General features: G+C 45.6%; 2 long non-coding RNA genes and 1 other non-coding gene across 7 annotated transcripts in view; all 3 read left to right on the forward strand.

The window, feature by feature from the left end:
- The window catches only part of LOC140619354 (uncharacterized), a 383,332-nt gene that overhangs the window by 71,853 nt on the left and 290,351 nt on the right, over positions 1-21,128 (forward strand). The window lies entirely within an intron of this gene.
- LOC140619352 (uncharacterized) overlaps positions 3,621-21,128 on the forward strand; it is a 131,912-nt gene continuing 114,404 nt past the window's right edge. For all 5 annotated transcript variants that reach the window (XR_012019230.1, XR_012019232.1, XR_012019228.1 and 2 more), the window contains exons 1-3: positions 3,621-3,727; positions 10,247-10,481; positions 12,780-12,827. This is a non-coding gene — a long non-coding RNA (uncharacterized lncRNA). The remainder of the gene's footprint in view (positions 3,728-10,246; positions 10,482-12,779; positions 12,828-21,128) is intronic.
- On the forward strand, positions 9,818-9,924 carry LOC140619855 (U6 spliceosomal RNA). The gene has a single exon (XR_012019660.1). It is a non-coding gene; the product is annotated as a U6 spliceosomal RNA (small nuclear RNA).

Raw genomic sequence — 21,128 nt, forward strand, 5'->3', positions numbered from 1 at the left:
ATCTCTGAAATAATAATTGCAGAGATGGTTCTTGTAGCTGATTAGATGCAGCAGGAGAGAAGATTAGTGAATTAGAGCAAAAGCTCAGTGGAAAACAAATATGCAGGCTGGGAGCAGAGAGGGAGACTGATGAATAACAGAAGAGAGTGTAAGACACATAGTGACACAGTGAATAGATCTAAGATACGTACAATTGGAATATCAGAAAAGAGACAGAATGGGGCAGAAGCAACATTTGAAGGAATACTGTATTTTCCAAAGCTGAGAAGGACATAAAGCTCCTTTGAGAAGCTCTGAAGCCAGAGCTTATGAAATACAAGAAGCCACATTAGGTACACCAGAGCGAAACCCCTTTGCCTTTATCTTAAAGGCAGTCAGGAAATAAAAGCCACAGTACCTCGAAAGTGATAGCGATGAGGCTCATGGCTGATTTTTTCAAGGACACAAAAGCCGACCCTGATCAATTGTTAGTGGGGATTCTCAGTGATGCACTGCAAAAGGTACCAGGCTGAGGTTGAGCTCCTCTGAGCAGCACATGCTGATAGATGAGCACTGTCTGCCATGTGCATGAAAGGGAGAGTGGCAGTACCCGTGCCACCTGCTGGCTCTGGATATGATGCCTGTTAAGAATCCTTTGCTGAGGATAACCATAGAGTCCCTACTCGTTACAAATCGCTTTTCTGGTACTAGAAGGAATATAGAGATTTAAATAAGCTTCCAGCTACTGGACGGAAGCAAACCCAAGAAACAGAAGTTTGGGCTATATAGATAGCTTTCAGTTCATATCCTAGTAAATTCTGTTATTTACTAGCTGTGTGACCTTGAGCCTGTCCCTTTAGCTGCTAGAACATCAGTTTCTTCCATTGTAAAGTAGGTTCAATGACAGTACTTAATTCACAATGCTGTTGGAGTTTTGAATGAATGAATGAATGAATGAATGAAAAGCATAAAACATAGTGTCTGAAACACAGTAGGTCCTTAAAACCAGTAGCTGTTTTTCTTACTTTCTACACAGGGGCTGTGAGTCCCTGGCTGGCTGCTGAGTTCTGCTCATGCAAGGAACATTTTTAACCCCTCTTAATCAACAGTTGTTAAGCTCCTACTTTGTTGGAGGAAACATGTCAGGTGATGGGGATCACAAAACAGGTGCAGTTCTTGAAATGCCTAGTTCTTACCATTGAATGGACTTTGCGAATGATGAAGAGGTGTTTGAGTGTTTTCCTCTGACTCCTGGAGCTTGCTTCTAAAGAGTCTATGGCACGTCCTGGGGGAGAGACATTCACAGGGACTGTGGCCACATGTGTCCCAAGCTTCTTTCATCCAGGATGCACTAGTGGCTCTTTTAGGATCCAGGATTCTTCATGCCTGAAACCCATTTGGGTTATCACCCAAGAGAGTTTCAGTTCATTCCTATCCCTGTCTATGCCATACCTACTTCGGCTGCTTGTGCTGTCGCCGTTCACAATTTTATTTTCCACCTTACAGGTAAAATATTCACTTAAGAGATTGAAGCATAGTTTCCCAAGGGTCCTGGCAAGTTTGTTGGCAAACAGAAAATTTGATCCTGTCCTCAGAGCAGAAGGAGAAAATGCCCCGATGCTTGGTTACTTAGAGAAAGAATCCTAATATAGATAAGCAAGGGGTGGCTTTGGGTCAAATCCTGGCTCTGCTAATGGCCAAGTAACAGTTGGAAAGGTCAGTGTATTGGGCTTTGCCAGTTTTTCCTCTCTATGAAATTGGGTTAATAATGCAATGTCATCATGAGAACTATCAAAGATGCACATTGATTGCTTAGCACAGCTCGAGGCCATATTTTTGTTATTAGTCAACTTTGTACATTTGGTGATGCGGGAGTCCCTGCTTCTAGAAGGCCTTCCCCCTCATATGCTCTTACCAAAACATGTATTCACTCCTGGCCTTGTAGGGACTTGATGTAAACTACCCACTTTCCTGTGAACAGAAAATGCTAATACAGTGTTTTGGCCCTGAGAGCTGGTTCTGTTGAGAGTAGTAAATTTGTTGTGGTTGAGCCCCTAGAATTGTTTGGGAGGACTGAAAGGTCTTTGGGGGAACCAGTGGGGAGAGGCTGGGCAGACCTCAGAATGTAGCAATGGGAAAGATACACCAGCAATTTGCAGCATCCAGCTGAACCTGGGTGAACTCAGCTCCTGAGGGGTCAAGAGGTCAAGGAGAATGGTTCCTTGACCCTTTGGGGGCTGGGGTTAGCCTCTGTGCTTGCAACTGTTACACAAGCCCGAGATGGCCAGGTCTCCAACAAAAATTTGTGACCTCTCACTGTTCCCTTAGTGAGGATTTGTCTCTTGGAGGTGACCACACAGGTAGAGACACTTGTTCCTGGCCCCTCTGGGGCCATGTGACTGGTTCTGCCCATATAGTATGAGCAGATGTGCATCACTCCTGGGCCAAAGACTTTTTAAAAAGCAGTGGGACTTCACCATGTTCTCCTTCCCTGTGTGGTGATTGGCTGCAGAGGACTCTGAGGTCCCCAGGGGAATGGAGGTAGACCTCCAGGGTGTAATGTGTCCTGGTCTCTGAGTCATCAGGGGGAGGAATATCCAGTGCACAGAAAAAATAAATTTCCATTGTGTTTAGTCACTAAGGTTTTTGACTTTGTTACATAAACAGCTAGTGTTGCTCTGATGCACCAAGTTAGGTGTCATTAAATTCAACAGCTACTTAACCCTCTTGCTCTCTGAGACTCTGGGCCTCTGGAATGGCGGTTCGAGTGCCCCCCCCCTCCCCAAGCCCCCCATACTCCATCAGCTGTATTGTGACTCTTTAAATTGGAATGAGTAAAAATGCTGGGTATGCCAGGTGTTGGTGAAGACATGGAGAAGCCAGAACGCTCGTACGCTGCTGTAGGGAAGGTAAAGTGGTACAGCTTCTTTGCAAAACAAGCTGGCAGTTTCTCAAAGAGAAACATGCATTTATATTATGATCCAGTCATTCTGCTCCAGTCTTTATGCATGAGAGATGAAGGCATATGTGCAAACAAAGATTTGTACACGGGTGTTCACAGCAGCTTTACTACTAGTCACACACTGGACACTGATTTTCCAGTATTCCCTGAGGCCCTGCTTTAATGTCCTTCCCACGGTTTCCATGAGATGTCCTAGAAATACCCTTCGCTTTAGGCTGTGCTTTGCATGAAATCCTTTAGAAAAATCTTGCATCTGGCTGTTCCTCTCCATTTCCATCTTGAACTCTGACTCTAGTCCAAGCCACTGGCATTTCACAAAGACAGTGACCACAACCTCCCCTCTGGTCTTCTTGCCCTTCCATCTTTCCTCCTCTACCTTCCTTTCTCCACACAGTGGCCAGAGAAGCCTCTTTAAAAACAGGTCCAATCATATCCTTCCAGTTGCTTCCCAATATACTTAACATAAAATCCAAAGTCCTCACCGTGAACCTCACAGAGTTGGATAATCTGACCATTGACTCCTTGGCTCCTTCCACTCTTTCCTTGACCACTGGTTTCAGCCACTTGTCTCCTTACTGTTTCTCAAAGATGCCAGAATCCTCTCTTACTTATTGAAACCATGTACTTGCCCTTCTCTTTCTTCCTAACATGGTTCCTTCAGGATTTGCATGTGGCATCTGTGAGTCATGAGTCTGGGCACCACTTAGCTGAGTCCTCTGTTTGGGGTCTAAAGGGCTGCAATCAAGATGCTGGCTGGGATGTGCTCTCACCTGGTGGCTTGACTGGGTAAGGATCCATTTCCAGGCTCACCAATGTCATTGGAATAATCCATGGCCTTGTAGTCATGGGAGTGAGGACCTTGGCTCCTTGGTCAATGTCAACTGGGGGCCACTCTCAGCTCCTAGAGATTCTTAGAGGCTGCTTAGAGCACAACATGGCTGCTAAGTTCATAAGTCCAGCAAAGAGGGTCTTTAGAAAGAGTTGGCCAGCAAGAGGGAATCTTACATATGGTCACAAAAATGACATCCCACCACTGCTGTCATACTGTATTGGTTAGAAACAAGTCATAAGTCCCACTCATACTAAAGTGGGGCATAGATTACACAAATCTGGGAATGCCAGGAGGCCAGAATCATGGAAGGGGTACTGTAGAGTCTCTCCATCACAATTGTATTCTATATTTCTTTATTGGTTAGTTTATCATCCATCTCCCTCACCAAACCATAGCCTCTAAGGATACAGAACCTTACTTGGTCTTGTTTGTAACTATAGCCCCAGCTATAGGAGAATCATGGACACACAATAGATGTTTAAAACATATTTCTTGAATAGATAAATTAAAGTTATTTTAATTGAGCTAGTTGAGTGAATTTTTGTGCCTTTCCTTTAAATGAACAAAATGCCATGCTGAAACATTGCTTTGAGGTTTAAAATGAGATATCAGTGAAAGTGTTCTGTAAACCATAAAATATTCTGTAAGAGCTAAGTACTATCCTTACTATGGTCTTGCCAGTTTATCTCCTTGGAAAATAATTTTTTTAAAAGATTCTATTTATTTATTCATGAGAGACACACAGAGAGAGGCAGAGACATAGGCATAAGGAGAAGTAGGCTCCCTGTGGTGGGCCTGGCATGGGACTTGATCCCAGGACCCTGGGATCACATCCTGAGTCAAAGGCAGATGCTCAACCACTGAGCCACCCGGGCACCCCAGAAATTAAATTTTTAAAATTAGTGTTGTCCACTAATTATTTCTCATTCTGTCCCTTGTTGGTCACATGGGATGGATTCCCAGTCTCTTAAAGTGGTCACAGATCTTGTGTTGGCCTTTGAAAAGCAAGTCAATGTGATTTGTGTCACTTGCGGATGGAAGATTTGAGAGCTAGCAAGCATGATGACTTTCTACGTTCCCCTTTGCCATGGTGACCTGCGATGTATTTGGTAGTGACTTCTTTCTTACTTTTCATCTCAGCCTGGGTCCCTGAGAGTGATACCATGATACCAAGCAGAGCTCCCAGCTGATTCCCAGAGAAAACACAGATAACGTAGGAAAGAAACCATCGATGATTCAATCCTCAGGGATTTGGGGTTGTTTGTTACTGCAGCATAATCTGGCCCATCCTGACTGATGCAGTAACCAACCTTCCTCAGATGATCAGCTCCTTCCTGCTATTCACACTAGAACACACCAATTAACTTGGGAGAAAAAAAAGCCACATTCTGTCTTTGTGAGTATGAGTTTGCTTTGATCATGGTATCTTAACATGTGTGGTCAGTTACATGGCCTCTCAATGTAGATCGGTTTTATTACTCTGAATGGCTGCCTATCCTTTTGTTCCTACCACCTTCCCAAAGTCAATTTCAGGTGTCTTCATGAAGGTCACATTAATCCTCTTGCTTCCAACCCTGGAGCCTGCTACTTGCATATGCCGAGGAGCTCCCTTGAATTTGTCACCCCGCACCCCCCCCCACCCCTGCCTCAAGGTTTTATTTATTTATCTGAGAGAGAAAGAGAAAGTGTGTACATGAGCAGGGGGAGGGGCAGAGGGAGAGGGAGAAGCAGACTTCCCGCTGAGCAGGGAGCCCCATACGGGGCTCAATCCCAGGACCTTGGGATCACTACCTGTGTAGATGCTTCACCGACTGAGCCACCCAGGCGCCCCCTCGCCCCCTGGAATTTCAATGCTTAAAGCAGTTCCAAAGGACATCCTGCATGTACCTAACAGAATTTCTCAGGCATCACTTAGTATTTTAAGACTATCCCAGACACCTCACATTTTTCAGCTAAAGCTCTGGTTGTTCAACAAATGGAACATAATACTGTTTAAACAGAGTGGTGGCCTGGGAGACCAGACCCTGCAAACCTCAGATAACTACTATTTCCCCCAATCCTGTATCAAGGGAACTTGTAGGAGACTCACCACCATGATTTTATTGGACCTGCAACTTCTGAGTCCCTCCCCTTTCTCCTGTCACTGTCTCCTCATGCTAATTCCTGTCTTGATGAAGCCACGCCAACCAACCAGTTCTCTTAACAGATTGCAGTTTTCCACGAAACCTGTCTTGGGAGAAGTCAACCCCAAAGTCATCTGAAAGCACATGATGGGGGCTGGCCTGGGGGTAAGAGTGACCCTTTCTCACTGTGGCCTTTGTGATGAATACACCAGATTCATAAATTCACATAGGCCTTATCCACACATCCATTTTCATATCAATGGAAAATGCTTTCCAGATGTGTGTTAGAGGTGCTAGGCTTCGCTCTGCTGACTTTTTATTTTCTGCTAGGTCTCTGCCCGGCCCGGCACACAGCCCATTGTTTTTATATCAAAAAGATGGGTCGTACCTGCTTCATAACCCGGAGGAATTCACAGCAACCTGAAGGAACTGAAAGAATGTGGTTTCCAGATCCGATTAGAGAGATGGGACTGGGTCCCCAGGGTTCTCAGGCTCAGCTGCCCCAGCCTACAATGTCATTCATTGTCTTGTGGGCTAAATGAGTCAGGTTTCTAACCCCCACCTTCCATCGCCTTGTGCATGGCCCTGGAGCATACCCAGAAGGGAGTTGACCACTAAGCTATCTCTGTTGGCTTTGGGTCTTCTGCTGTTTCTGCAGATGTTCTTTGTGGGGGCACAGAGAAGGGATCCCAGGCTTGAGTCTTTCTTGGGGAAGCCCAAATACTCCCCTCATTTGAAGAACCTTTACTTTTTGCTCATGGGTGGCGGAGAACTCTGGAACATGAGCTTTAAAATCAGAACCCTGGCCTGGTCATTTACTAGGCTGTGTGACCTTGGGCAAGCCCCTTGATCTTTCTGAGCCTCTGATGGCTCATCTGGATGTTGTAGATTTTAATCTTTCATATCTCTTCGATTATCATGAAGTTGAAAGGAGACAATGCATGCAAAACTCTTATCATAGAGTCTTTTTTTTTTTTTTTTTTAGATAGTATTTATTTATTCCTGAGAGACACAGAGAGAAGCAGAGACATAGACGGAGGGAGAAGCAGGCTCCCCACAGGGACCCCAATGTAGGACTTGTTCCCCGGACCGGGATTACGCCCTGAGCCAAAGGCAGACGCTCGACTGCTGAGCCGCCCAGGCGTCCCAGAGTCTTTAATAAATAGTAGCTAATATCATTATCACTTGTGCTACTACTGTTATAATAATTTAACCTAAGCTTGAACCCACACTGATTTTCCCATGGTGTTCCACTGGTTTGTAAAGGAGTGTGAACAAAATGCCTTCCAGAAGTCCTCCCTGGCCCCACCTTAAAGTTTCTCTTGATATATCCCTGTTGGGCACATCTCTCAGAGCCTTGGGAACAAGCATTATGGCCTAATATTTGGGAGCCACATCAACGACTTTGAACTCTAGGTAATTTTTTTTTCTTTTCTATTTTGAAGGACCATGCTGATTAGGGGCAGAGTCAGATCAGAGATTTAAAGTAAAGTCCTGAGCTCTGGAGCCAAAGCTGGCTAAAGTTTTTCTTTGATGTGTGCCTTCCTCTTTGTTCAGGGAGGATTTCCACTGGGCACATAGTAGGCACTCAGTTAACATATGTTGAGTGAATGGCTAGAAAAGGGGCTTAGTGAGGAAGCAATAATGTGATAGTGATAATGACATTCGTATTGACTATTTTCTGGGTGCTGAGGGACTCTATGCCAGGCAGCAGGCTAGTGTATGTGAGATTTTTCATTTACTACTCATGGAATATTCTGTGAGGGAGATACTACAAAGCTCTTTAGGGAGATAAGGATATTGAGATTTAGCCTGAGACTCCATTCTGGTGAAGTGTAGAGCTGGATTTGGGCCCAGGGAACCTGAGGAAAGAGTTCTTGCACTTGCCTGCCAGGTCATAGGCCTGTCTGACTCAATTGTTCAAATGTTCACATTTTGAGTTGGTTTCATGTGCAAGTCCCCAGGAAGCTGCCCTACCCACTTTCACTTTGGGATGACATGGGTGGGAGCATGAAGCTGGAACAGAATGTTTCGATCCTCTTCTTTAAAGAAAGACAATGTGGGGATCCCTGGGTGGCTCAGCAGTTTGGCGCCTGCCTTTGGTCCGGGGCGTGATCCTGGAGTCCCGGGATCGAGTCCCGTGTCAGGCTCCCAGCATGGAGCCTGCTTCTCCCTCCTCCTGTGTCTCTGCCTCTCTCTCTCTCTCTGTGTGCCTATCATGAATCAATCAATCAATCAATCTTTAAAAAAAAATAAAGAAAGACAATGCATTACTAAATAGATTATGTCCATGAACAGATTCCATAGACCAAGCTCATATGGAATTAGTTCCTGGACACTTTTACAAAGGACAAGATAGACCTTTACAAATCCTCTAATGATTTCATCACTGTTAAACAATTATAGATATTATAGCTCTGTATTTCTGAATACAAAGAGGAAAAGTCTACAAAGGACATAGCCACATATTTAAGAGATAATTAAATTTTGTGCCTATCATTTTAGCTTAAAGCTTTATTATTCTTATTTCAAGTTTATGGGTTTTTTTTTTAAGATTTTATTTATTTATTTGACAGAGAGAGCATGAGCAGTGGGGGAGCAGCAGAGGGAGAGGAAGAAGCAGGCTCCCCACTGAGCAAAGAGCCTGATGTGGGGCTCTATCCCAAGACCCTGGGATCATGACCTGAGTTGAAGGCAGACACTTAACCTACTGAGCCACCCAGGTGCCCCTACTTATGTTTTTTTTTTTTTTTAACTTAAAAAAAAATAAATCAGAAAGTATAAAAGCATATACAGTGAAGACTCCCTCCTTCCCCAGTCCAGAGGCATCTACTTTTTCTCCTGGGGAGCAACCAAGGCTTTCAATTTCTTGCCTGCCTCTATAGAAAGAGTCAATTATCAGAGGCTTCAATTAGGTTGGACAGAACTTTCCTTTGGATGGGTCCCTGGTTTGTATCTGTTGCTTGAGTTTCTGACAACAAGCTTGGTGTAAAGAAAATTAAAGGCAATAAAAACAATTATTAAAGGACACAAGTACTTTCCGTCCAGCAGGTCTCATGTCTCAGCTGCAGAAGCAAATGCTGAGGACTGTTTCTCCTCCCACTGGGACAGCTGGCTGTGTTCCCTGGTCCTCCAGGCACTGCAACAGTTGATCTCCAACTCCAAATCATGGGAGGCCTTTGATCTCTGGTCCCAGGCCTTTGATTGGTCTCCATGGCAACCACCATGCCCCTGGCCCCCTGTGGTGGAGAATGCACCCCATTGTTCCATCCTCCCCACCTTCCTCCACCTTAATTACCTGTGCCCATTCGGGATGGTTCCACCTCAGGCTTCTGTTTGCTTTGACGAGCCAGGAAGACATGTTCCTCAGCGGCTTCATTTTCTTTCTCTACCTGTCCTCTCTGGCTACATGATGCCTCCATTGCTCCTGTGGGCCTGGGTTCACCCTCAGTTATCCGCAGGACTAAGTCCTAGGGACTCTGTTCAGGGAGTCACCTTGCATTTTAAAGCCTTGGGTGTCTCATCTGTACAATGGAGATAAAAGTGGTCTGAGGGCTGAAAACTAAACACCTTCAAAGCACAGTGGCTGGCATATAAGTAATTGATAAAGGTGATGTGTCTTTATTAAAGGAGAACACCTTAGGGGCTCTAAATTTGGTGATTGGGGTTGGCTGCTCACTGGTAATTGAACTTGTACTGTCAACCTTGGACTGTTTGTCAGGGGTGTCTGGGTGGCTCAGTCAGTTAAGTGTCTGCCTTTGACTCAGGTCATGATCCCAGGGTTCTGGGATTCAGCTCCACATTGAGGCTCTCCACTCAGCGGGGAGTCTGCTTCTCCCTCTTCCTCTGCCCCTCCACCCGACTCATGCACACACTCTCTCTCTTTCAAATGAATAAATAAAATCTTAAAAAAAATCTTGGGTGCTTGCTTTGGCAGCACAGATACTAATATTGGAATGATGCAGAGAAGATTAGCATGGCCCCTGTGCAAGGATGACATGGAAATTCGTGAAGCGTTCCATATTTTTATTTTTTTATTTAAAGCCACAGCGAGATGCCCATACATACCTATCAGCAAAGATAAAATAAAAAATGGTGAAAATGCCAAATGCTAGGAAGGATGTGGGGAAACCACATTCTCATACTTTAGTGGGAGTATAAAATGATAGACCTTGGGCATTAGCTTAGAAAATAATGTCTGAAAAATAAAACAGAACAAAACTAAGCATAAAAAAAATCTTGGACTGTCATATCTCTATCTATCTATCTATCTATCTATCTATCTATCTATCTATCTATCTATTTATCATCTATTTATACCAGGCCTCCCCCTGCCACTTCAATCCACAGTTTTACTTTCTACAATTCAGTACCTGCAGTCAACCATGGTCTGGAAGTAGATGACCCTCCTGACTATCTTCAGAAGGTTAATAGCAGCCTGATGCTACATCACATATCTACATCACCCACCTCGCTTCCTCTCATCATGTAGGCATTTTATCATCTGACGTCATCACCAGAAGGATGAGTGCAGTACAAGAAGATGTATTGAGAGAGAGAGAGACCACATTCACCTGTTATTATAGTATGTTGTTATCATTGTTCTATTTTATTATTAGTAGTAGTTGCTAATCTTTCACTGTGCCTAATTTATAAATGAAAATTTATCCTAGATTTGTATGCATAGGGAAAAATAGTGTCTATAGGATTTGGTATTCCCCACAGGTTGAGGCATCCACTGGCAATCTTGGAATGTTTCCCCTATGGATAAGGGGGGGATTATTGTTTTATTTCCTGTGTTCTAGCTTGTTGGGTGGCCTTTCTATGTAACACACCATTGGCTGTTCATCTCTAGCGAGCTCATCCTATTATGCTTCTTCTTACCTCTGAGCCTCTGAATGTTCTGTTCCCATCACCTTGAATGTCCCTTCCCGCCCTTCCGCCTGCCCCTTGGTTAACTCTACTTGTAGGCCCTTTGGGTCTTAGCTGAGATGTCATGCTCTCTAGGTTGTTACTTGACTCACCAGGATATCTACCTTAGCAGTTCCTATAACTTGGTATTTATCACAATGCATCCCAATTATCCATTTTCTTACCTGTAACCCCTTCCCGTCTGTGAGCCCCTGGAGAGCTGGGCCCGTGTTCTCTTCAGTGTTTAATTCCTGTGCTGAACATCTGATCTGGAAGTTCTCAGGAGATATGTGGATACGTTCAGTTAACAAATATTTATTGAGTCACTACTATGTGTCAGACCTTATAGTCACCAACAAAACAAGAGGAACCTTACCCTCAGGGAATTTGCAGTCTCATAATATGGGTGCATAAATGGACATTGGCTCTGGAGAGCTGGTCCATCAGTGATATGGAACCTGTTGTAGTTGTTGGGCACACTTTGCCCATCTCTGTACATCTGTACTTGTTCTTCCCACTGCCTGGGCAGCCAGTCTCCTGTGTCTGCTTAGCTCCCATACCAGAGCTAGGGCAACATATCACTGTGGCAAGTCATTATGTTTGTGATTCCCTTTGCTTTGAAAATTCCATCAAAACAGGGTCTTGGGACACTTGGGTGGCTCAGTGATTGAGCATCTGCCTTTGGCTCAGGTCATGATCCTGGGGTCCTGGGTTGAGTTCTGTATCAGGCTCCCTGCAGGGAGCCTGCTTTTCCCTCTGCCTGTGTCTCTGCCTCTCTCTCGGTGTCTCTCATAAATAAATAAATAAAAATCTTAAAAAAAAAAAAAAAACAAGGTCTTGAGCATGTAGGCACCAACTGGAAGATGGGCTCCCTGTGAACTGGGAGACTCTCATGTCCCCTTGGCAGCTCTAGGACCCAGGTCAGGGCTTGGCACCCAGAAGACCCTTGCCTTAGGCAGACACATGCCTAAGAGTGAGTGGCATCATATTCTCACTCTTTCTTCTGGCCAGGGAAGGATTTAGTTTTTAAGAGGCTCTTGGACATTTCTGGTCTTATCCTTGGCTTGATGATATGATTAACTCTCAGAAACTGGGGGTTGGGATGCTGGCCGGGAGGTGCTGGGATTATCCAGAACCATGTTTTTTTTTTTTTTTTCAGAACCATGTTTCTATAGAAGTGCCAAGGTTCCTTTCCCACATAGAGAGTGTTTTAAATTAGGTTTTGTTGAAAACAAACATTTACGCTATAGATAGATACACAACTGCAAATTTTTTTGGAGGGGAAAAAGGATTTATCTGAGACTTAAGAGGAGGTGAGGATGGGTGTCATATAGGGAAGCAGAATAGAAAGACAAAAATTGGCATGCTGCTTTCGTCCCGGCAGGGTTTGGGAAGACCCTGTCTATGTCAACAATACTTTGCATAGTTGCATTTGGTGAAACCCTAGCAGGCTGCCTGGCTTTGTCTCTGTTTCTACAGAGAGATTGTTTCTGAAAGGAGGGCACTCTTTTTTTTAAAAAAGTTTTTATTTATTTATTTGAGAGAGAGAGAGAGAGAGAGCAGGAGAGAGAGGGAGAGAGAATCTGAAGCAGATTTTGCACTGAGCGCAGAGCCTGCCATGGTGCTCCATCCCATGACTGTGAGATCATGACCTGAGCTGAAACCGAGTCAGACCTTAACCAACTGAGCCCCCCCAGGCGCCCCTGGAAGGAGGGCATTCTGCCTGGAATCCAGAACTCCTGACTCCCGTTCCAGTGCTCTTTTCTTTACCCCATGCAGTCTCTTGACCCAAAGGTGTTATTCTAGACATTGCTCTTTTTTTTTTTTTTGAGTCAGAGATGGTCTTGCCACTTCTAATGGTGAGAAACAAAGCTTTCTGAGAGCCTCTGATAAGCTTACTGGACTCCTCTTGTGCCCTCTCTAAAATGTAAGTTTAGTGCAGAGATTGCTGACCCCACTCATTCTCTTCTAGGGCTGGATGGGGAGCAGAAATGAAGGAAGCTGATCAAGGATGTAACAGGTAGGTGGGGGTGTCCTGGCAGGAAACAGATGATACTCTCCAACTAGGCCTTTTGCTCTAGGGGCAGTTTGCAGATGTCTGAGAAGATGTAGGGAAACTGGGGTGGGAAGACGGAAGCCAAGAGGAATAGTGTGGCATCTGACGCTAGTAACATGTAGGAGCACTCATCTCTCTTAGGTTGGAAGACACGTAGCTGAAGACAGCAGGGCTCTGGAGAGGGGTTGGATAGGAATGCTGACCTTGGGTGGAGGGACTCAGCCAGCCTGCAAGGACCCAGTGACCCTATAGGGAGGGGGCTGGGGAATGTATACCCTGGATTCACTTCCACTCACATTTGCTCCCTGTGTCCTGTTGACCAACCAACATGATGCCGAAGAAGGCATCCATACAGTTCCATAAGGATCAGTCTCATGGGCAGAGAGTAGGGTGGGGAAGAGGGGAGGGTGGGTCTGCAGGGACACATAGACAATGTCTAAGGTGGTACATAGGCCAGGCTCATTTCCATGGGGAAATATATCCTATGTTCCCTGGACAGGATGGCCCTCTTGGTTGACCTTAATTTCTCTGCATCTTATTTTCCCATTCTCTAAAACAGGCATGACAACAACAAAAATAATTATAATAAAATGTCACCCACTTACCAACTGTCAAGAGCTGTTGTGAGGATTAAATGAATTGATCCATGTAATACACTTCGAATATCCCAAGTGTTAGCTTTCATTTCATTTTTACACCATCATGATCCTTTGTTTAACAGCCATGGGGGAGAAAAAAAAAGATGAAAAACAGCCATGAGTGCAAGACTATTCTACTGTCCCTTTAATTCTTCTGTGAATAAAACAATAGTGAGATGTCAATGATAGAGGGCAACTGACCTTGAGACACATACAGGGAGACAATAGGGAGTGGTGGGGACTGTGGCAAACACAGAGTCTTGTCTCAAGGGACCATCTGCCATGCAGCTCTAGCAGATTATGACCGTGTAGGAATGTAGGCAGCGGCGCCAAGACTTTTAAGTTTTCAAGAAAAGCTGAAAAATTAGAATTTTTATGTGAAAGCTTCTGATTTTTAAATGCTGGCAAATGGTTTCAAATTTTCAAAAATACATCATTTGAGCCAACACTTTGTGAGCCAAGCAAAACAGGTCTTGGGGCTGGATCCAACTCCCATGTAGCTAGCCGGTTGTGATCTTTGGTTGAGCTTGTGCCTGCTGACCAGAGGAGGCTTTTGGCTTTTTCAGGAAGACAGAACATGACCTTGGCTCCTGGCAGAGACTTCTGTAGTGAGGCCTCAGCTGAGACAGCAGACATAAGACAAAGCATCCTTGACCTAAAATACAAGAGTTGGAAGAAAGCACAGGAAGGGGATGATGTTTAGCAGCCAAAGAGCAGGGGTGGGTGACAGTGGACTTTCTCCTTAAAGGGAAATGCAGGTGGGATATTATAGGAAGCCAGGACAGTTCTCATATCGCATTCGTGAATCAGAGGTAGCCAGAGTCCTAGTTATATCTGCACAACTCCATGAACTGATTTTCTTTTTGTCCAGAGTTATTTTAAAATTCTTTTGGGGGGTAAGGAGAGATAAAACCCTACTTTGGGATATTACGTGAATTTGAGAAATTAACAGCAGCCTGCATCCCATGATGCTTCTTGTCGGGAGACATCGGGCTGCGGGCAAGGTTACCACATGCTCCGGGGCTGTCCCCCTAACACACCCCTGGAGTGGCTTCGAGCCCCCCCTCTGCTTCTTTCCCTTGGGGTGGGGGGAATACAAATGCCGATTAGAATCCCCCATCTTTGGAGACAGACCGGAGCACACGATCATGTGTAGACATCCTCTCCGTGCACACACATCTGTTATACACATTGCCACGGTGTCCTCTGGTTGTTCAACAATGAGCAGAATTATTTCCTCTTATTACTTCCCATGTTGCCTCAAAACCGCACTCGGAAAAAGAAAACCACCGGCGGGGGGTGGGGGGTGCTCGGCCAATCCCACTGCCAGGCAGGCTCAGTTTTTTTGCACATAGGAGTTGGGGGGTGGGGGTCAAGGGGGAGGCAGTGGGCCACGTCTAAGGAAGGGAGCATAGCCACTATCTTTTGTGTGGGTCTCTGTGTGTGTGGGTCCGCACATGTGTCTGTAGAAATGTCTGTGTCTGTCTGATGGTCTGTGTCTTGTCACTCTGTGTGCTGTGTGTCAGCTGTTGAAATGTATTGCACTTTGTCATTATTTCTCAGTGTTATTGTGATATTATTGACATGTAACATAGATACGTTTAGGGGGTACGATGTGATGATTCAATTCATGTCTATATGGCACAACAGTGACCACAATAAGGCTAGTTCACACCGTCATCCCCTCGCATGATGACCTTTTCTGCTGTAAGGTGGTCACATTTAAGACCTGCTCTCTTACTGACTTTCTTTTTTTTTTTTAAGATTTTATTTATTTATTCATGAGAGACACACACACACACACCTAGAGGCAGAGACACAGGCAGAGGGAGAAGCAGGTACCCTGCAGGGAGCCCAACACGGAACTCGATCCCAAGACCTTGGGGTCACGACCTGAGCTGAAGGCAGACGCCCAACCACTGAGCCACCCAGTGCCCCTCTCTTACCAGCTTTCAAGTTTACCATGCAGTATTGCTAATTCGTCACCAAGTTGCTGATCTGATCCTCAGAACTGATTTCTGTTGTAGCTGGGAGTTTGTGGTCTTCCACTAACCTCTCCCCGTTGCCTCCACCCATTAGCAGCAGGCAACCTCCATTCTCTTCTTTCTGCGAGTCTGGCTTTTTTTAGATTCCCCTTCTAAGTGAGAACATGCATTATTTGTCTTTCTCTGCCTGACTTACTTTGCTTAGCATAATGCCCTCAACGTTCATCTGTGTCGTTGCAAAAGACAGATTTCCTGCTTTTAATTGCTGAGCAATATTCCATTGTATGTATATACCACATTTTCTTTATCCATTCATCTGTTGATGAATGTGTGTCCGTTTTAAATAGCACCCATTTACCAAATGCGAATAATATACCAGACCCCATACTAAACGCTTTAGCACACACAGGCTTTTCTATTTAAGCTCTAAGGCAACCGCATAGCGGAGACCAGAATCTTAGTTTTGCAGATGACTACTCGGAGGTTTACTTGTCCATTCATCCGCTCACTCAAAGATCCGTTTGGCACCTGAGTGCTGGGTGCTGTCCCAAGCTTCGGGCTATGGCAGTTTCAGAGACAAGGCTCCAGACAGCCAGGACCTCACCTCTGAATGAGGAGAGGCATGTTCTAGACAAGTAAACAGCAATAAAAAAAATACGTGTTTTTTTCAGAGCTTGTAAGTGGTTGTGGTGTGTTCAGAGAACTTGGTAAGGATGAGGAATTTTTGGCCCAGTCCCTCAGCTGGAGTTCAGGCGACCTGGGCAGGTACCGGGAGTGGCTTAACCCCTTTGCAAAGGGCACATCCTTGCCAGGCAGAGAGGGGTCTGGGATTAAATGCCCTTTTGGAAAGTCGCCTTCATGGTTTGCTGGTTGGAAGGCTGTACCCTTCAGAACTGGGGTCTTGAGAACATTGCCTGGCTCCAGATGGCCGAGGAGAATAAACTGGTGAGACCCACTCTGTGCCTTTGTCTACAGGGGTGGTGCTTGTGTGTTTCCGGGGAGGCACAGACCTCTCTGTTTCTGTCCTGGATTCAATCAGGGGGCCACTGTGGGAAGGCACAGGGTCTGGCACCACACTCGCTGGAGTCGCAGCCCTGGCTCAGCCCTTCCCGGTCGTGTGATCTTGGGGCGAAGTGATCCAAGAATTGGACTCGAGGTGGGTAGGGGGACAGGCTGGAACAGGAAGGCCTGGAAGGGAGGAGGGCTTGTTTTTCAGTTGAGTCCTGTTGAACAGAGCACTGAGCTCTCTTGGGGCTGGTTCACACCTCAGAAGTTCCTTGCCACGGCGGAAAGGCAGTTTTGTGTTTCAAAAGCAAGCAGCTAGTATTACACGCTGGGGGCTAGACACACATTCCTTTCTATGGGCTGTATTCCTCTAAGGAATATGGCCTTTTTCCCCATGGAGAAACTGAGGCTCAGAAAGGCTAGGATGTCTAGTCAAGGCCATACAGCTAGGAAATCGTAGAAGTGGGATGCAAAGAGTCTCTCTGGCTTTGAGGACGATACCTGTCACCACTACAATTTCACTGTCGCAAGCGCCTGGAGACCAAGGGGATGAGGAGGGGGCCAGGTATGAGCAGCAGTGATGGTGTGAAGGCTGGAACCGGAGATTGTGGCCTTGGGAGAGGGCCTCGCAGAGCTGAGTGTTCAGAGAAATGGAAAGATGTGCCTGTGCCATCGAAAGGAGACCAAGGCAGAGGGAGGGGTTTAGAGCTGCCCGGGTACTTCCTCAGCATACTGGAGGTTCTCACTGCCTCCCAGAAGGCCATGCAGCTCACTGTGATCCTATGCTCTCGTAGATTCGGGGATTCCAGAGCTGGGAGTAGAACATGGAGACTGGCTTGCCAGGGAGCCTCCATGAGTTCGGTATCATTTCCTCTCCCCAGAGAACAAAGCATGAGGAGGGTTTGCTTAGGCAGACACATCTGTATTCCCTGTGGAGCACCAGAAAACTAGGCACCATTTTTTTTGCCTGGCTCTAAAAGATGAGGAAAGGGCAACCCACTCCTTAGAACTATTCTAGGCTCTTGAGATAGTGAGCCTCCTGTCCCTGGAGGCATGTAAGCAGAGGCTGCACTATTTCATGAAAGGGGGTTTTCTGTTGGGGGAGAAGTTGGATTAGTTTCTGAAATTCTTTTCAATGCCTGATTCCAGGGCAAATCAACTGAGGCAGATGCAGCATCTACCACGTTCTCTAAGACTTGACCACCTAAGAATCATTTGGTGGGGTGTTTATGGTTTTATTCCCCCCTTGAGTCTGAAAAATGCCTTCCTTTTTTGGGTCTCAACTCAGGCACAGAGGCCAACATATTCCATCAGTGGGGCATTTGATTTACACATGGTGAAATCCTGCTCTGCTGCTCACCAGCTGAGTGGCTTTGAGCGCATGACTAAGGCTCCCTGAACCTCGGTGTTCCCATCTGTAAAGTAGGGCAAATACTAGAACTGACCCAACAGTGTTGGTAACGATGGTTGAATGAGATGCATGTGGTAAATAAAGGATCCCTTTATTAATATTACTTCATTATTATTCATTCAATGGCTATTAACTGAAGACCAACTAATTGTCAAACCTGTGGAGTTGTGAGCCATATGCAGAGAGATGAAAGATCTATCCACTGTGACCAGAAAACCTTATTTTCCTACTCAGAAGGGCACTGATGGGGATGGAGGAAATGCAAGGCAACACACACACACACACACACACACACACACACACAGACACACATCCCTCCTCTTGATTTTCAAAAAAATCTTCCCACGAGGTCACATTTGGATGAAATCCAAGCCTCGGGTGATGCTCGGGCCTTGATTTTTATCAGAATCGGCCTTTCCCAACCAGACTGCACATGCTATTGATATATAATATAGCGTTATTTATTACTTGCTGAATACCCGCAGTCTGTTCAGCCCTTTACAAGAGATAAAGGAGATAAGCCCTGGTCCCCGAGGGCTTTGTGATTGGGTTACTCCCGGTGCCCCAGCTGAGAGCGAGTTAGGATGCTCACGGCACGTTAACTCAAAACGCGTTGCTCCTTCCCATAAAGAAGACGATCGTGAGAGGCTGACTTGCCATCTTCGCAGTTTTGCTCAACTCAGAGAGAACACGATAGCAGCTGATGCGATTAAAAATTCATTTCAAAAAGAAGAGCTCTTTCTAAACTCAAAACCATGAAACTGAGCAGGTTTGGATTTCCTGTCTTCCCCTGTCAGTCTCTGGCTTAAAAAAATGTTGCCGTCCAAATCATTTCCCCCTGCGGGGCTTTGTAAGGGGGACTGATGGCCTTTTGGAGGCAGAGAAACAGATGGATGCCCTTGTGCCTGGAAGTTGGGCACAGCTAGGAAATGATGCTTTTCCAACGTTCTGGCAGCCTGCACGCCGACGTCCCAGCGAAGCCCGGTGCTCTCAGGCCCTCCTTGCTTGGAGAAGTCTCGATGGTCCATCGGTAGGAAGACGCTGGTTCAGCACCGTTCTGCTTCAAGAAAGGAGACAGAGCCCACAGACCCAGAGGAAGAAGTATCCGGATGTTTGCTAGCAAGGTAGTGAACTTGGGCCCCGGTCGGCCAGTTCTGTCCGGAGCTGCAGGGAAACCGAACAGGGTAAAAGCACAGATGAGTTCATCTGAAATGGGAGCCTCCCTTCTTGCCGAGACCATCTGATCCCACACCTGGGATGGAAGCTTGGGAGTTACCCTGGACTCTCCATCCCTGCTTCTTCCCTGTCCATTCTCTATTCTGGGCCATTCTGCAGTCCATTCTGCTGACGCCTGGTTCAGACCAGCATTCTCTTTCATCCAGAAGACATCCAAAGGCAACTTCTTCCCTATATTCTTTTCTGCTGCTTTGTTTTCTGTTAGATTCTATTTTTATCATTCATTCATTCATTCATTCATTCATTCATTCATTCACAGTACAAGTCTTACTCTAGTTTGACACATACACACAGCAAAGTGCATGATGGTGAAGGGCATAGCTCCATGATGTTTCCACAAAATGAAACCAGGGTGTAAGCAATGCCCAGAAACACAACATTGCCAGCTTCCTGGGACCCCCCTGGTTGCCCCTATCAGCCATCACCTTCTCCCACTTGAGGGCAACCACTCTCCTGGCTTCTTACACACAGACAGGGCTTTACCCGGTTCTGAAGTGTCTATAAAATGGAATTCACCAAGATGTAGAATCAGTTCTGCCGAAATGCTGGTTTTGAAAATGCACGTTTGTTCTGGGATTGATGTGTTAGGGAATAATGTGAACAGAAGGCAAATTTCTCATTGGCCTGTGCACTAGATAAATGTAGAGAACTGCAGCCTGCTGGAAAGAACTACGAGGAATCCACAAAATGTATGTCTCAAGCATCTGCCCCCTACCCGTCCAACACCTGGTTTCCCATTCTCAGACAAGCCCCTGCTGCCACTCCACTAGAACTCACAAGCTCCAACCCTTCTCATGCCACTTCCATGAGCAAGCTGCAAGACTTTTCCAGAGTAGCACGTTTTTATAAGCTTAAGTGTTTAAAGTGCATAAAAATGTGCTACCATTTTTATTAGTTTTAGATTTTTTTTAAGAGTTTATTTATTCACGAGAAACATGGAGACAGAGAGAGGCAGAGACAAAGGAGAGGTAGGAGCACACTCCCTGCGGGGAGCCTGACGTGGGTCTCAATCCCAGGACCCCAGGATCATGACCTGAGCCAAAGGCAGATGCTCAACTGCTGAGCCACCCGGGTGCCCCAGTTTTTAATTTTTTAAAATATGTCACCACAAGAATATTTGAGTGTTGTGCTCTAACATCATTTCCCCTATAAGCCCTGTGGTGCTTACTGAGCAACGTTGCACGGGGCAGTAATCTCTGGATATGGGTATGTCATATCATGGGAGAACCAACCACACTCTTTGGTGTCTGGTGTCTTTCCTTTGGCCCATCTCATATTTGTGACATTCATCAAAGTTACTGCACATGGCTGTGGACCAGTCATTCTCAATGCTGTATTTTACAACACTATATCTGTATAACACTGTTTACCCATCCTACTATGTCTGGACATTTAGATTACTTCCAATTTTTGGTGATTTCAAATAGGGCAACTATGGATGATGGGCATGTGTCTTTTGGTGAACATGTGCTTGTGTTTCTCTTGGGCACACACCCAGGAGTAGAAGTGTTAGCTCTCTGGGTAGGAGTGTATGCAGCTTCATTAGAAACTCCCAAACAGTTTCCAAAGTGGTTGTACCAATTTGCTCCCCCCCGCCCCAAAAGTTAATGAGATGTCCTGGATGGTTGTTTATTTTTTGCCAACCGTGATGTCATAAAAAATAAATATTTGGTCCCTGTCCCTGGTTCCTGGCACACAGCTCCTAAAACCCTTGAAATGTCTGGGATAGTGATTGTCTTTCTAATGAGATGACTGATGGCTAGAGGTCCCTAGGTAGCTTCAGAATGGGGGATGGTCACCAGAAAGACCAAGGTATGATTTAGGGTTGGGCATTGACCTCTGGGGAAGGCAAAGAGGCTGGAGATTGAATGAATCACTCTTGGCCAGTGGTTTAATCAATCATGCCTTCATGATGAGATCTCTATAAAAATCCCTAACCTATAGGATTTCAAGAGCTTCTGGATTGGTGACCATATGGGGATGCTAGGAA

The sequence above is a fragment of the Canis lupus genome, chromosome 27, assembly GCF_048164855.1.
Source record: "Canis lupus baileyi chromosome 27, mCanLup2.hap1, whole genome shotgun sequence".
In the NCBI taxonomy this organism is placed as follows: domain Eukaryota; kingdom Metazoa; phylum Chordata; class Mammalia; order Carnivora; family Canidae; genus Canis; species Canis lupus.